Source organism: Lissotriton helveticus, chromosome 5_1, assembly GCF_964261635.1.
Source record: "Lissotriton helveticus chromosome 5_1, aLisHel1.1, whole genome shotgun sequence".
NCBI classification, from domain to species: domain Eukaryota; kingdom Metazoa; phylum Chordata; class Amphibia; order Caudata; family Salamandridae; genus Lissotriton; species Lissotriton helveticus.
The window spans coordinates 1647310559-1647323726 of record NC_136065.1 but is presented as its reverse complement, the minus strand read 5'-3'; the positions used below and the strand labels follow the sequence as shown (position 1 = coordinate 1647323726).

The 13168-nt window shown below is 46.7% G+C and overlaps 12 non-coding genes across 12 annotated transcripts; 3 read left to right on the top strand and 9 right to left on the bottom strand.

The window, feature by feature from the left end:
- Window positions 1-265: 265 nt before the first annotated feature.
- Window positions 266-337, bottom strand: TRNAT-UGU (transfer RNA threonine (anticodon UGU)). The gene has a single exon. It is a non-coding gene; the product is annotated as a tRNA-Thr (tRNA).
- A 1117-nt stretch (window positions 338-1454) lies between these two features.
- Window positions 1455-1536, bottom strand: TRNAS-GCU (transfer RNA serine (anticodon GCU)). Its single transcript has one exon. It is a non-coding gene; the product is annotated as a tRNA-Ser (tRNA).
- Window positions 1537-1828: 292 nt separating this feature from the next.
- On the top strand, window positions 1829-1923 carry TRNAI-UAU (transfer RNA isoleucine (anticodon UAU)). Its single transcript has 2 exons — window positions 1829-1866; window positions 1888-1923. It is a non-coding gene; the product is annotated as a tRNA-Ile (tRNA).
- Window positions 1924-3078: 1155 nt separating this feature from the next.
- Window positions 3079-3150, bottom strand: TRNAT-UGU (transfer RNA threonine (anticodon UGU)). Its single transcript has one exon. It is a non-coding gene; the product is annotated as a tRNA-Thr (tRNA).
- Window positions 3151-4264: 1114 nt separating this feature from the next.
- On the bottom strand, window positions 4265-4346 carry TRNAS-GCU (transfer RNA serine (anticodon GCU)). Its single transcript has one exon. It is a non-coding gene; the product is annotated as a tRNA-Ser (tRNA).
- Window positions 4347-5890: 1544 nt separating this feature from the next.
- On the bottom strand, window positions 5891-5962 carry TRNAT-UGU (transfer RNA threonine (anticodon UGU)). Its single transcript has one exon. It is a non-coding gene; the product is annotated as a tRNA-Thr (tRNA).
- Window positions 5963-7077: 1115 nt separating this feature from the next.
- On the bottom strand, window positions 7078-7159 carry TRNAS-GCU (transfer RNA serine (anticodon GCU)). Its single transcript has one exon. It is a non-coding gene; the product is annotated as a tRNA-Ser (tRNA).
- Window positions 7160-7450: 291 nt separating this feature from the next.
- Window positions 7451-7545, top strand: TRNAI-UAU (transfer RNA isoleucine (anticodon UAU)). Its single transcript has 2 exons — window positions 7451-7488; window positions 7510-7545. It is a non-coding gene; the product is annotated as a tRNA-Ile (tRNA).
- Window positions 7546-8711: 1166 nt separating this feature from the next.
- Window positions 8712-8783, bottom strand: TRNAT-UGU (transfer RNA threonine (anticodon UGU)). The gene has a single exon. It is a non-coding gene; the product is annotated as a tRNA-Thr (tRNA).
- Window positions 8784-9898: 1115 nt separating this feature from the next.
- On the bottom strand, window positions 9899-9980 carry TRNAS-GCU (transfer RNA serine (anticodon GCU)). Its single transcript has one exon. It is a non-coding gene; the product is annotated as a tRNA-Ser (tRNA).
- A 292-nt stretch (window positions 9981-10272) lies between these two features.
- On the top strand, window positions 10273-10367 carry TRNAI-UAU (transfer RNA isoleucine (anticodon UAU)). Its single transcript has 2 exons — window positions 10273-10310; window positions 10332-10367. It is a non-coding gene; the product is annotated as a tRNA-Ile (tRNA).
- A 1169-nt stretch (window positions 10368-11536) lies between these two features.
- TRNAT-UGU (transfer RNA threonine (anticodon UGU)) lies at window positions 11537-11608 on the bottom strand. Its single transcript has one exon. It is a non-coding gene; the product is annotated as a tRNA-Thr (tRNA).
- Between the last annotated feature and the right edge of the window lie 1560 nt (window positions 11609-13168).

Here is a 13168-nt window from a genome sequence, read left to right as displayed (position 1 = left end):
GACTTTCAAAGGAACTTCAAATATGCATGGCTTATTTGGCTTTGCCCGGCAGGGCTTGCCCGGCGGGGTGAGAATGGCGTTTGTCAGGCGTTCGTCAGGCGATCGGAAGGGGTGAGGCGATAGTTTATGGTTCAATGGTTTTCATGAAGTCTTCTTGATACGATGAAAGCAGGAAAGGGAAGCTTGTCAATAAGCAAACTTAAGACAAGGTGTGACTCCTAGAAAGAATGACTTGGAAACAACATACAGAAACTCACATATAAAAAGGCCCTGATGAGGCTTGAACTCATGACCCCTGGTTTACAAGACCAGTGCTCTGCCACTGAGCTACAAGGCCAGCCTGCTTGCAGTATGTAAATCGCTTCATGTATTCTTTCTGCGGTATGAAGATATCTATGATTTTGAGACTCTATATGGAAATGCAGTTGCATTTGAATGTCTACATGCGTGCACAAATTGAAGAGCATGATTAAGACACTTTTCTTGGAAGTAGGAAAAAACTCCATTTTGATTTGAGAACATAAGAGTATTCACATTTATGACCATACTGATAGCTCTAGTTAGTATGTCCACAATCAGTGACAGATAGAGAACTCACTTATTAGAAGTGATCTGTCTCTGTGGGGCAGACATATGTCAACAGTCATACACTTGAGATGGGTGAAACTTTAGGAGTAAGAGCTGCTTTCTTATCAGTCTTTCTATCCAAACTGGTTAGAAGTAACCCTGGGCGTCCGAATCGGCTACGCCCACGGAGTAGGCGTAGTGTTGGCTTCTACGCATTTTGCGTAGACAGCGTAGCCGGCAACACTACGCCCACTCCGTGTGCGTAGCCGATTCGGCCGCCACCCGCCTCCCTCCCGCCCTCCCCTACATACATTATTTAAGCAACTAACCTTAATAAAACAATTTTTAAAGCACTTACCATGTCCGGGGCTCTTCCGGGGCTCCCTCTTGGAATAGCGTCCCTTCCTGGATACCAATGCGCATGCGCGGCCTCCCGCGCATGCGCATTGGTATCCAGGACGACGCTATTCCAAGAGGGAGCCCCGGACGAGCCCCGGACATGGTAAGTGCTTTAAAATTGTTTTATTAAGGGTAGTTGCTTAAATAATGTATGTAGGGGAGAGCGGGAGGGAGGTGCGTAGTGGGGCTACGCGGAGTGCGGGAGTGGGCGTAGCTTCTCGCCCACTCCGCGTAGCTCCGCGGAGCCCCACTACGCCCACTACGACCAGGGTTAGTTAGAAGGCCAGGAGTGAGGGAAAGGCAATCCTCTGGACACTTCATGAAAGATCTAATTTCAATTAAGCACAAAACACTTCCCTTAATTTGACATAATTGCCAAAATGGAATAGTCAGTTGGGCCCTTCTAGTGGATTATGGCTGTGTCTTGAAAGAGAGTGTAATTGTACTACGAGACATGCCCACCTTCAAAAGAGTGTCTGATGGCGTTCCGACGAAGGTGGGATTCGAACCCACGCGTGCAGAGCACAATGGATTAGCTGTCCATCGCCTTAACCACTCGGCCAGCTCGTCTGCCTTAGGTGACTATGTTTCATTTTTTAGGAAATTCTTACGATGTGCTAATTACAAATAATCATAAGTTTCTCCTAGATTGTGTCAGAACTGGCAAATATATGTGGTGTTCAATAGACAGAGCACATGATATAGCAGAATTATCAAATCTGTTCCATTAGGACTGTAGTTTTTAATAGTCATGATAACATGCTAGCATGTGAGTCGATCTTGCACAGTGAATAAGGGAGCAGTGCCAGTATCTACTTGGTCAGCTCTAGATGGCTCAACTGGGGAGGTATGAGAACAGTGAGCTCCAGTGGCGCAATCGGTTAGTGCGCGGTACTTATACAGCAGTACTTGCATTGAGGCATGCCGAGGTTGTGAGTTCGAGCCTCACCTGGAGCAGCTTACTGGTTTTTCATAAACCATTTCACTAAAAGTAAAGAATAAACTCAGGGGAAAGACAGCCCTTGCTAGAGAGTTTTTACTTCTTTTCAGGATCTGCGTGTCCGACTCTTCCAGGTGCAAATATCACAATCCTATTCGATGCTCCTTATAAACATTCCATGATGTGCTGTCTTGCATAGCATGCAAACACCACATCAGTGCATTTAAAAATACATTTGTAGAATAATAAATATGATGAAAACATTGTTGTCACGGGATAACCATATACTGAGGAGCTGCAAACAGTGCTGTATCAGCTACTTACAATAAAATTTAACTGAAAGACAAATCAAAAGAAGAGCGTCATCATATTAATGTTTCTAGTCAACGTAAGAGTTGCACCATAGCAGCTTATGGTGCTTTCTGCTCAGATTGTGCCTCCAATCCCACATTGATTTTTTTTATTCTTTGCAGTTTAAAAAAACAATTCATGCTCAAAGTTAACTTTTTAAAACCATTCAACCTAATATATTTATTTCTCTAACTTGTGAATGTGGTCCATGTTCTCTTTTCCTCATCCCCATCACGATACTCCTTTTCCCGAAATCAGGTTCACTTCTTTATCCAGCCCACCCATCCAAGGTCACCAAATCTATGAAGCGATTCTGCTTTTTCTCACATTCTCTCTATGTACAAGATACCTTGTATCATTTGAATGGACAGCAGGAGAGTCGGATATTTATGGTTAGTGGGGGTGGGGTTTTGAAGATTAACCTCATTTGACTAAGAGCCGGGGCATCTGGGAGGAAAAGTATTTTAAGGGGGATGAAGTTCACATCTCCTTGGTGAAATTTCTAGATCCTTATTTCATCCTTTCTGTGGATGCAGACTCAGTCGGAACAGAGGTCATAGTCCTCGCTCTGACTTTCAAAGGAACTTCAAATATGCATGGCTTATTTGGCTTTGCCCGGCGGGGTGAGAATGGCGTTTGTCAGGCGTTCGTCAGGCGATCGGAAGGGGTGAGGCGATAGTTTATGGTTCAATGGTTTTCATGAAGTCTTCTTGATACGATGAAAGCAGGAAAGGGAAGCTTGTCAATAAGCAAACTTAAGACAAGGTGTGACTCCTAGAAAGAATGACTTGGAAACAACATACAGAAACTCACATATAAAAAGGCCCTGATGAGGCTTGAACTCATGACCCCTGGTTTACAAGACCAGTGCTCTGCAACTGAGCTACAAGGCCAGCCTGCCTGCAGTATGTAAATCGCTTCATGTATTCTTACTGCGGTATGAAGATATCTATGATTTTGAGACTCTGTATGGAAATGCAGTTGCATTTGAATGTCTACATGCGTGCACAAATTGAAGAGCATGCTTAAGACACTTTTCTTGGAAGTAGGAAAAACTCCATTTTGATTTGAGAACATAAGAGTATTCACATTTATGACCATACTGATAGCTCGTTAGTATGTCCACAATCAGTGACAGATAGAGAACTCACTTATTAGAAGTGATCTGTCTCTGTGGGGCAGACATATGTCAACAGTCATACACTTGAGATGGCTGAAACTTTAGGAGTAAGAGCTGCTTTCTTATCAGTCTATCTATCCAAACTGGTTAGGAGTAACCCTGGGCGTCCGAATCGGCTACGCCCACGGAGTAGGCGTAGTGTTGCCTTCTACGCATTTTGCGTAGACAGCGTAGCCGGCAACACTACGCCCACTCCGTGTGCGTAGCCGATTCGGCCGCCACCCGCCTCCCTCCCGCACTCCCCTACATACATTATTTAAGCAACTAACCTTAATAAAACAATTTTTAAAGCACTTACCATGTCCGGGGCTCTTCCGGGACTCCCTCTTGGAATAGCGTCCCTTCCTGGATACCAATGCGCATGCGCGGCCTCCCGCGCATGCGCATTGGTATCCAGGACGATGCTATTCCAAGAGGGAGCCCCGGACGAGCCCCGGACACGGTAAGTGCTTTAAAATTGTTTTATTAAGGGTAGTTGCTTAAATAATGTATGTAGGGGAGAGCGGGAGGGAGGTGCGTAGTGGGGCTACGCGGAGTGCGGGAGTGGGCGTAGCTTCTCGCCCACTCCGCGTAGCTCCGCGGAGCCCCACTACGCCCACTACGACCAGGGTTAGTTAGAAGGCCAGGAGTGAGGGAAAGGCAATCCTCTGGACACTTCATGAAAGATCTAATTTCAATTAAGCACAAAACACTTCCCTTAATTTGACATAATTGCCAAAATGGAATAGTCAGTTGGGCCCTTCTAGTGGATTATGGCTGTGTCTTGAAAGAGAGTGTAATTGTACTACGAGACATGCCCACCTTCAAAAGAGTGTCTGATGGCATTCCGACGAAGGTGGGATTCGAACCCACGCGTGCAGAGCACAATGGATTAGCAGTCCATCGCCTTAACCACTCGGCCACCTCGTCTGCCTTAGGTGACTATGTTTCATTTTTTAGGAAATTCTTACGATGTGCTAATTACAAATAATCATAAGTTTCTCCTAGACTGTGTCAGAACTGGCAAATATATGTGGTGTTCAATAGACAGAGCACATGATATAGCAGAATTATCAAATCTGTTCCATTAGGACTGTAGTTTTTAATAGTCATGATTACATGCTAGCATGTGAGTCGATCTTGCACAGTGAATAAGGGAGCAGTGCCAGTATCTACTTGGTCAGCTCTAGATGGCTCAACTGGGGAGGTATGAGAACAGTGAGCTCCAGTGGCGCAATCCGTTAGCGCGCGGTACTTATACAGCAGTACTTGCATTGAGGCATGCCGAGGTTGTGAGTTCGAGCAGCTTACTGGTTTTTCATAAACCATTTCACTAAAATTAAAGATTAAACTCAGGGGAAAGACGGCCCTTGCTAGAGAGTTTTTACTTCTTTTCAGGATCTGCGTGTCCGACTCTTCCAGGTGCAAATATCACAATCCTATTCGATGCTCCTTAAAAACATTCCATGATGTGCCGTCTTGCATAGCATGCAAACACCACATCAGTGCATTTAAAAATACATTTGTAGAATAATAAATATGATGAAAACATTGTTGTCACGGGATAACCATATACTGAGGAGCTGCAAACAGTGCTGTATCAGCTACTTACAATAACATTTAACTGAAAGACATATCAAAAGAAGAGCGTCATCATATTAATGTTTCTAGTCAGCATAAGAGTTGCACCATAGCAGCTTATGGTGCTTTCTGCTCAGATTGTGCCTCCAATCCCACATTGATTTTTTTTATTCTTTGCAGTTTAAAAAAACAATTCATGCTCAAAGTTAACTTTTTAAAACCATTCAACCTAATATATTTATTTCTCTAACTTGTGAATGTGGTCCATGTTCTCTTTTCCTCATCCCCATCACGATACTCCTTTTCCCGAAATCAGGTTCACTTCTTTATCCAGCCCACCCATCCAAGGTCACCAAATCTATGAAGCGATTCTGCTTTTTCTCACATTCTCTCTATGTACAAGATACCTTGTATCATTTGAATGGACAGCAGGAGAGTCGGATATTTATGGTTAGTGGGGGTGGGGTTTTGAAGATTAACCTCATTTGACTAAGAGCCGGGGCATCTGGGAGGAAAAGTATTTTGAGGGGGATGAAGTTCACATCTCCTTGGTGAAATTTCTAGATCCTTATTTCATCCTTTCTGTGGATGCAGACTCAGTCGGAACAGAGGTCATAGTCCTCGCTCTGACTTTCAAAGGAACTTCAAATATGCATGGCTTATTTGGCTTTGCCCGGCAGGGCTTGCCCGGCGGGGTGAGAATGGCGTTTGTCAGGCGTTCGTCAGGCGATCGGAAGGGGTGAGGCGATAGTTTATGGTTCAATGGTTTTCATGAAGTCTTCTTGATACGATGAAAGCAGGAAAGGGAAGCTTGTCAATAAGCAAACTTAAGACAAGGTGTGACTCCTAGAAAGAATGACTTGGAAACAACATACAGAAACTCACATATAAAAAGGCCCTGATGAGGCTTGAACTCATGACCCCTGGTTTACAAGACCAGTGCTCTGCCACTGAGCTACAAGGCCAGCCTGCCTGCAGTATGTAAATCGCTTCATGTATTCTTACTGCGGTATGAAGATATCTATGATTTTGAGACTCTGTATGGAAATGCAGTTGCATTTGAATGTCTACATGCATGCACAAATTGAAGAGCATGCTTAAGACACTTTTCTTGGAAGTAGGAAAAACTCCATTTTGATTTGAGAACATAAGAGTATTCACATTTATGACCATACTGATAGCTCTAGTTAGTATGTCCACAATCAGTGACAGATAGAGAACTCACTTATTAGAAGTGATCTGTCTCTGTGGGGCAGACATATGTCAACAGTCATACACTTGAGATGGCTGAAACTTTAGGAGTAAGAGCTGCTTTCTTATCAGTCTATCTATCCAAACTGGTTAGAAGTAACCCTGGGCGTCCGAATCGGCTACACCCACGAGTAGGCGTAGTGTTGCCTTCTACGCATTTTGCGTAGACAGCGTAGCCGGCAACACTACGCCCACTCCGTGTGCGTAGCCGATTCGGCCGCCACCCGCCTCCCTCCCGCCCTCCCCTACATACATTATTTAAGCAACTAACCTTAATAAAACAATTTTTAAAGCACTTACCATGTCCGGGGCTCTTCCGGGGCTCCCTCTTGGAATAGCGTCCCTTCCTGGATACCAATGCGCATGCGCGGCCTCCCGCGCATGCGCATTGGTATCCAGGACGACACTATTCCAAGAGGGAGCCCCGGACGAGCTCCGGACACGGTAAGTGCTTTAAAATTGTTTTATTAAGGGTAGTTGCTTAAATAATGTATGTAGGGGAGAGCGGGAGGGAGGTGCGTAGTGGGGCTACGCGGAGTGCGGGAGTGGGCGTAGCTTATCGCCCACTCCGCGTAGCTCCGCGGAGCCCCACTACGCCCACTACGACCAGGGTTAGTTAGAAGGCCAGGAGTGAGGGAAAGGCAATCCTCTGGACACTTCATGAAAGATCTAATTTCAATTAAGCACAAAACACTTCCCTTAATTTGACATAATTGCCAAAATGGAATAGTCAGTTGGGCCCTTCTAGTGGATTATGGCTGTGTCTTGAAAGAGAGTGTAATTGTACTACGAGACATGCCCACCTTCAAAAGAGTGTCTGATGGCGTTCCGACGAAGGTGGGATTCGAACCCACGCGTGCAGAGCACAATGGATTAGCAGTCCATCGCCTTAACCACTCGGCCACCTCGTCTGCCTTAGGTGACTATGTTTCATTTTTTAGGAAATTCTTACGATGTGCTAATTACAAATAATCATAAGTTTCTCCTAGACTGTGTCAGAACTGGCAAATATATGTGGTGTTCAATAGACAGAGCACATGATATAGCAGAATTATCAAATCTGTTCCATTAGGACTGTAGTTTTTAATAGTCATGATAACATGCTAGCATGTGAGTCGATCTTGCACAGTGAATAAGAAGCAGTGCCAGTATCTACTTGGTCAGCTCTAGATGGCTCAACTGGGGAGGTATGAGAGCAGTGAGCTCCATTGGCGCAATCGGTTAGCGCACGGTACTTATACAGCAGTAATTGCATTGAGGCATGCCGAGGTTGTGAGTTTGAGCCTCACCTGGAGCAGCTTACTGGTTTTTCATAAACCATTTCCCTAAAATTAAAGATTAAACTCAGGGGAAAGACGGCCCTTGCTAGAGAGTTTTTACTTCTTTTCAGGATCTGCGTGTCCGACTCTTCCAGGTGCAAATATCACAATCCTATTCGATGCTCCTTATAAACATTCCATGATGTGCCGTCTTGCATAGCATGCAAACACCACATCAGTGCATTTAAAAATACATTTGTAGAATAATAAATATGATGAAAACATTGTTGTCACGGGATAACCATATACTGAGGAGCTGCAAACAGTGCTGTATCAGCTACTTACAATAAAATTTAACTGAAAGACATATCAAAAGAAGAGCGTCATCATATTAATTTTTCTAGTCAGCATAAGAGTTGCACCATAGCAGCTTATGGTGCTTTCTGCTCAGATTGTGCCTCCAATCCCACATTGATTTTTTTTATTCTTTGCAGTTTAAAAAAACAATTCATGCTCAAAGTTAACTTTTTAAAACCATTCAACCTAATATATTTATTTCTCTAACTTGTGAATGTGGTCCATGTTCTCTTTTCCTCATCCCCATCACGATACTCCTTTTCCCGAAATCAGGTTCACTTCTTTATCCAGCCCACCCATCCAAGGTCACCAAATCTATGAAGCGATTCTGCTTTTTCTCACATTCTCTCTATGTACAAGATACCTTGTATCATTTGAATGGACAGCAGGAGAGTCGGATATTTATGGTTAGTGGGGGTGGGGTTTTGAAGATTAACCTCATTTGACTAAGAGCCGGGGCATCTGGGAGGAAAAGTATTTTGAGGGGGATGAAGTTCACATCTCCTTGGTGAAATTTCTAGATCCTTATTTCATCCTTTCTGTGGATGCAGACTCAGTCGGAACAGAGGTCATAGTCCTCGCTCTGACTTTCAAAGGAACTTCAAATATGCATGGCTTATTTGGCTTTGCCCGGCGGGGTGAGAATGGCGTTTGTCAGGCGTTCGTCAGGCGATCGTCAGGCGATCGGAAGGGGTGAGGCGATAGTTTATGGTTCAATGGTTTTCATGAAGTCTTCTTGATACGATGAAAGCAGGAAAGGGAAGCTTGTCAATAAGCAAACTTAAGACAAGGTGTGACTCCTAGAAAGAATGACTTGGAAACAACATACAGAAACTCACATATAAAAAGGCCCTGATGAGGCTTGAACTCATGACCCCTGGTTTACAAGACCAGTGCTCTGCCACTGAGCTACAAGGCCAGCCTGCCTGCAGTATGTAAATCGCTTCATGTATTCTTACTGCGGTATGAAGATATCTATGATTTTGAGACTCTGTATGGAAATGCAGTTGCATTTGAATGTCTACATGCGTGCACAAATTGAAGAGCATGCTTAAGACACTTTTCTTGGAAGTAGGAAAAACTCCATTTTGATTTGAGAACATAAGAGTATTCACATTTATGACCATACTGATAGCTCTAGTTAGTATGTCCACAATCAGTGACAGATAGAGAACTCACTTATTAGAAGTGATCTGTCTCTGTGGGGCAGACATATGTCAACAGTCATACACTTGAGATGGCTGAAACTTTAGGAGTAAGAGCTGCTTTCTTATCAGTCTATCTATCCAAACTGGTTAGAAGTAACCCTGGGTGTCCGAATCGGCTACACCCACGAGTAGGCGTAGTGTTGCCTTCTACGCATTTTGCGTAGACAGCGTAGCCGGCAACACTACGCCCACTCCGTGTGCGTAGCCGATTCGGCCGCCACCCGCCTCCCTCCCGCCCTCCCCTACATACATTATTTAAGCAACTAACCTTAATAAAGCAATTTTTAAAGCACTTACCATGTCCGGGGCTCTTCCGGGGCTCCCTCTTGGAATAGCGTCCCTTCCTGGATACCAATGCGCATGCGCGGCCTCCCGCGCATGCGCATTGGTATTCAGGACGACACTATTCCAAGAGGGAGCCCCGGACGAGCTCCGGACACGGTAAGTGCTTTAAAATTGTTTTATTAAGGGTAGTTGCTTAAATAATGTATGTAGGGGAGAGCGGGAGGGAGGTGCGTAGTGGGGCTACGCGGAGTGCGGGAGTGGGCGTAGCTTATCGCCCACTCCGCGTAGCTCCGCGGAGCCCCACTACGCCCACTACGACCAGGGTTAGTTAGAAGGCCAGGAGTGAGGGAAAGGCAATCCTCTGGACACTTCATGAAAGATCTAATTTCAATTAAGCACAAAACACTTCCCTTAATTTGACATAATTGCCAAAATGGAATAGTCAGTTGGGCCCTTCTAGTGGATTATGGCTGTGTCTTGAAAGAGAGTGTAATTGTACTACGAGACATGCCCACCTTCAAAAGAGTGTCTGATGGCGTTCCGACGAAGGTGGGATTCGAACCCACGCGTGCAGAGCACAATGGATTAGCAGTCCATCGCCTTAACCACTCGGCCACCTCGTCTGCCTTAGGTGACTATGTTTCATTTTTTAGGAAATTCTTACGATGTGCTAATTACAAATAATCATAAGTTTCTCCTAGACTGTGTCAGAACTGGCAAATATATGTGGTGTTCAATAGACAGAGCACATGATATAGCAGAATTATCAAATCTGTTCCATTAGGACTGTAGTTTTTAATAGTCATGATAACATGCTAGCATGTGAGTCGATCTTGCACAGTGAATAAGGGAGCAGTGCCAGTATCTACTTGGTCAGCTCTAGATGGCTCAACTGGGGAGGTATGAGAGCAGTGAGCTCCATTGGCGCAATCGGTTAGCGCGCGGTACTTATACAGCAGTACTTGCATTGAGGCATGCCGAGGTTGTGAGTTCGAGCCTCACCTGGAGCAGCTTACTGGTTTTTCATAAACCATTTCCCTAAAATTAAAGATTAAACTCAGGGGAAAGACGGCCCTTGCTAGAGAGTTTTTACTTCTTTTCAGGATCTGCGTGTCCGACTCTTCCAGGTGCAAATATCACAATCCTATTCGATGCTCCTTATACACATTCCATGATGTGCCGTCTTGCATAGCATGCAAACACCACATCAGTGCATTTAAAAATACATTTGTAGAATAATAAATATGATGAAAACATTGTTGTCACGGGATAACCATATACTGAGGAGCTGCAAACAGTGCTGTATCAGCTACTTACAATAAAATTTAACTGAAAGACATATCAAAAGAAGAGCGTCATCATATTAATGTTTCTAGTCAGCATAAGAGTTGCACCATAGCAGCTTATGGTGCTTTCTGCTCAGATTGTGCCTCCAATCCCACATTGATTTTTTTTATTCTTTGCAGTTTAAAAAAACAATTCATGCTCAAAGTTAACTTTTTAAAACCATTCAACCTAATATATTTATTTCTCTAACTTGTGAATGTGGTCCATGTTCTCTTTTCCTCATCCCCATCACGATACTCCTTTTCCCGAAATCAGGTTCACTTCTTTATCCAGCCCACCCATACAAGGTCACCAAATCTATGAAGCGATTCTGCTTTTTCTCACATTCTCTCTATGTACAAGATACCTTGTATCATTTGAATGGACAGCAGGAGAGTCGGATATTTATGGTTAGTGGGGGTGGGGTTTTGAAGATTAACCTCATTTGACTAAGAGCCGGGGCATCTGGGAGGAAAAGTATTTTAAGGGGGATGAAGTTCACATCTCCTTGGTGAAATTTCTAGATCCTTATTTCATCCTTTCTGTGGATGCAGACTCAGTCGGAACAGAGGTCATAGTCCTCGCTCTGACTTTCAAAGGAACTTCAAATATGCATGGCTTATTTGGCTTTGCCCGGCAGGGCTTGCCCGGCGGGGTGAGAATGGCGTTTGTCAGGCATTCGTCAGGCGATCGGAAGGGGTGAGGCGATAGTTTATGGTTCAATGGTTTTCATGAAGTCTTCTTGATACGATGAAAGCAGGAAAGGGAAGCTTGTCAATAAGCAAACTTAAGACAAGGTGTGACTCCTAGAAAGAATGACTTGGAAACAACATACAGAAACTCACATATAAAAAGGCCCTGATGAGGCTTGAACTCATGACCCCTGGTTTACAAGACCAGTGCTCTGCCACTGAGCTACAAGGCCAGCCTGCTTGCAGTATGTAAATCGCTTCATGTATTCTTACTGCGGTATGAAGATATCTATGATTTTGAGACTCTGTATCAGGGGTGCCCAAACCAGTCCTGGCGGGCCGTATCCATGCCAGATTTTTGGGATATCCCCATCTGGGGATCACGGTTCGATCCCCGGCACCGGCGGCAGATTAGCCCAGCACCAGGTGACTCTGGGAAATAGCTGGCGCCGCGGCTAGGGCGGCTGACTCCGGAATCTGGAGATTTTTTTATTTAAGGTTTTTGTAGAGCGCGTAGTAACCCTCGAGCATCCCAGAGATCAGGGTTCGATCCCCGGCACCGGCCGCAGATTAGCCCAGCACCACGTGACTCTGGGAAATAGCTGGCGCCGCGGCTAGGGAGGCTGACTCCGGAATCTGGGGATCACGGTTCGATCCCCGGCACCGGCGGCAGATTAGCCCAGCACCATGTGACTCTGGGCAACAGCTTGCTTAATCTTCCCAACGGCCCCTAGCGCCTAGAGACCCTTACGGGTGATTGTGCGCCTTACAAATGTGGATTATTATTATTATTATTATTTGGGCCGATTCCGATGCGGTTCGTAAAAGCACATCTGCCCGAATCTGTCGGACAACCACGTACGCCCGGGAGAGGACTGCCCGGGACCCGTGGAGCCCGTCCTGGTCACTCTGACCTGCCATCGGCCTGGAGAAGGGAGCGCCGGACGCCCGGGGGGAGGACTGCCCGGGACCCGTGGAGCCCGTCCTGGGCACTCTGACCTGCCGTCTGCCCGGGGAAGGGAGCCCCGGACGCCCGGGGGGAGGACTGCCCGGGACCCATGGAGCCCGTCCTGGGCACTCTGACCTGCCGACGGCCCGGGGAAGGGAGCCCCGGATGCCCGGGGGAGGACTGCCCGGGACCCGTGGAACTCGTCCTGGGCACTCTGACATGCCGCTGACCCGGGGAAGGGAACCCCGGACGCCCGGGAGCCGTGGAGCCCGTCCTGGGCACTCTGACAAGCCGTCGGACCGGGGAAGGGAGCCCCGGACGCCCGGGACCCGTGGAGCCTGTCCTGGGAACTCCGGCATGCCGTTGGCCCAGGGAAGGGAGTCCCAGATACCCGGGACCCGTGGAGCCCGTCATGGGCACTCTGACAAGCCGGTGTCCCGGGGAAGGGAGCCCCGGACACCCGGGACTCGTGGAGCCCGTCCTGGGCACTCTGGCATGCCGTTGGCCTGGGGAAGGGAGCCCCGGACGCCCGGTGGGGGAGGACTGCCAGGGACCCGTGGAGCCCGTCCTGGGCACTTTGACCTGCCGTTGGCCTGGAGATGGAAGCCCCGGATGCCTGGGGGAGGACTGCCCGGGACCCATGGAGCCCGTCCCGGGTACTTTGCCATGCTGTTGGCCTCCTGGAGATGGGTGCCCCGGACGCCCGGGGGAGGACTGCCCGGGACGTATGGAGCCCGTCCCGGGCACTTTTCCATGCCGTCGGCAGGGATGGAGCCCCGGACGCCCGGGGGACGACTGCCCAAGAGCCATGGAGCCCGTCCTGGGCAATTTGACAAGCCGTTGG